The following is a 2,821-nucleotide window of genomic DNA, read 5'->3' as shown; positions in this document are numbered from 1 at the left end:
GTACTAGCTCTAAGGAGACCGGAGGACTTAGGGCGGGGGACAAATGACATCTGTAGCCTCCCTCTATTCACATCAAATAATCAAATACCTGGGCCCAAGTTTAAATGACACATGAAACTTGAAAAATGTGCAAAGACAAAGATACTTGAAAGTATAAGCCTCTATTCAAGGTGAGTTGTGCTGATAGACAGATGTAGATAGGCTTAATGACAGGAGCTCAGAGACCATTCAAGTTTTGAAAGAAAATGACCAAAAAAAAAAACTGGGCACGGTGACTCACACCTTTAATCCCAGCACTTTGGGAGGCCGAGGTGGGAAGATCACAAGGTCAGGAGTTCGAGACCAGCCTGGCCAACATGATGAAACCCCATCTCTACTAAAAATACAAAAATTACCCAGGCATGGTGGCACATGCCTGTAATCCCAGCTACTCAGGAGGCTGAGGCAGGAGAATTGCCTGAACCCAGGAGGCAGAGGTTGCAGTGAGCGGAGATCATGCCACTGCCCACCAGCCTGGGTGGTAGAAAAAGACTCCGTCTCAGAAAAAAAAAAAAAAAAGAAAGAAAAAGAAAGACAAAAAACATGTAATATTGTAGCATATTCCAAATGTGTGTTTTAAGAGAAAATTTAAAAATTAAAATATTTTGATTTAAATAAATGTTACTTGCATTTTCATAGTTATTATTGTGGCTCTATTCTCAAGGCCATTCTGATCTTTCTCCACTAAGTTTTTAATTAAGTAATACCTTGTAAAATATCTGACATAATATTAAATAAAATAGCTGAAAGAGAAAGAAAAATATAAACCACATAACAAAAACTCAACAGGCGAAATTTTTAAAACCGTAAATTAGAAAACAAACAAATAGCTTGCACTAAAGATAGAGTGTAGAAAACCACCATTTTGAAAGTCACATACTACAATTCAGGAAATATAACAGGTAGTGACATTAAAGAGGCAAATCTCATATCCAGATTTCTGCCTTGTGTTACAAATGAGCTGAGAGGAGAAAAAGAGTTTTTTTTTTAAACCGGATTTCTGTCTTATGGATTACTAACAGAAAAAGTTAATTCTCATCTAAACTGATAAGGGTAATGTTTTAAGTCATAGACTATGAATTTCAAAAGAACCCAAAATTTTGAATCTTTACATGGCTGATCATTTTATCACTAAATGGAGAAAATTTCAATTAAAAGGAGAATGTCTTCCTGAAGAAAGAAAACATTTGTTAAAAAAGTATTTTCTCCAATTTCTGTAAACAGAATTTCAAAAAACTTTCTAAGTGTAGACAAAATTTCAGTCAACATTTCCCGAATTATCTACATTGTCAGGCATTTAAAAACATGTTTTATACAAGTTGAAATGAAGGCTGTGTTTATAACATTTATTGACATAATTTGATTCCTAAAGTGGAGCAACCGTTCTCTAAAGTTTAGGGGAAGTTTCTTATCAAAATGATAGATACTGAGGGATGCTGAACAATCAGATGTTAACACAGTCTCCGTCCAGAGAAATGTAGAGAACTACAAACTTAACAAGGTAACAATTGCTATATATTTTGCTTGGGTTTCTTATAAACAATAAAAGTAGATTAAAATACTATGCATCATTTAGAAATAAATAAATGATAGTGATGTTAATGTTTAATGAATGACTAACAGCTAAATTGGTTTTCAAGTGTTATGGCAGCATAGCATCAGAAATTCAATGTCATTTTAATCACAAATTTAAATAAAATCGATTCAGCACCCAATAAATATCTATTTAATATACGATTTATAATTCTCACTAGAAGTCAAGACAAAGTCGGCTCCAATATTAAGGGGTTTACTTTATAAGAAAAAAATCTGCTGGATTTCTAGAAAAATGAATAAAACTATTTGAATGGCCCCTGGGAGTAATTGAAAATATCTTTCAAGAAAAAATAAATAATTATATAAATAAATAAAATGCTAGAACAACCCACCTTCCCAGATAAATCTGAAGAAGCAGAGGGTTCTCCCATTCGCTCTGTAGATCCAGCACAAGGAGAAAGGCCCGGGCTGAAAGCCATGAGGTCGGTCTTCGGTGGACCCTCCCCAGAGCACACCCTCTGCCTCCTCTGCTGCGAGTACGACCAACTCCCCACCTCGCTGGAACACACCAGCGTAGGCTTGCCCAGCGTGCACTCTCCCTCGGTGGGCAGCGCGGAGCATCGCAGCGCAGTGTACAGCAGCAGCGTGAGGACCAACAGGCTGGACACGGCGCAGATGGCGATGATCAGGTACACGTTGACATCCACCAGCGTCACCTCGGGGCCCGTGGCGCCCACTGACGCCCGCGACGATGCCTTTGGCGCCTGGCCGCTGTCCACCAGCGACACCAGCACAGTGGCCGTGGCTGTCAGCGCTGGCTCCCCGTGGTCTTTCACCAGCACCAGTAGGCGGTGGCGCGGTGCGTCCGTCTCATCTAGGGCTCGTGTCGTGCTGATCTCGCCAGTGTACAACCCCACGCGGAACGGGATGCGCGCGCTGACCGTTTCTGGCTGCACCTCGTATGAAAGCCACGCGTTGTAGCCTGAGTCGGCGTCCACTGCGCGCACCTTCCCCACCACCACGCCGGCGCCCACCGACCGCAGCACCAGTTCGCTCACTGCGCCATCAGTGCCCCTCATCTGAGGTGCCAGCAGCGCCGGCGCATTGTCATTCTCGTCCAGCACGAACACCTGCAGCGTAACGTTGCTACCCAGAGGCGGCACGCCCGCGTCGCGCGCGCTCACCTGGAACTGCAGCAGCTCCAGCTCCTCGTGGTCCAGCGGCTGCAGCGCGTACACCTTGCCGC

At 42.8% G+C, this 2,821-nt stretch overlaps 1 pseudogene across 1 annotated transcript; it reads right to left on the bottom strand.

Annotated features, from left to right (window-relative positions):
- Positions 1-1,792: 1,792 nt before the first annotated feature.
- On the bottom strand, positions 1,793-2,815 carry LOC113222875 (annotated as a pseudogene). Its single transcript, XR_003308559.1, has one exon. The product of XR_003308559.1 is annotated as a protocadherin alpha-9 pseudogene (transcript).
- Positions 2,816-2,821: the final 6 nt, after the last annotated feature.

The sequence above is a fragment of the Piliocolobus tephrosceles genome, unplaced genomic scaffold, assembly GCF_002776525.5.
Source record: "Piliocolobus tephrosceles isolate RC106 unplaced genomic scaffold, ASM277652v3 unscaffolded_35853, whole genome shotgun sequence".
NCBI classification, from domain to species: Eukaryota; Metazoa; Chordata; class Mammalia; order Primates; family Cercopithecidae; genus Piliocolobus; species Piliocolobus tephrosceles.
The sequence above is the reverse complement of the archived record's forward strand: the minus strand, read 5'-3'. Positions and strand labels throughout refer to the sequence as shown.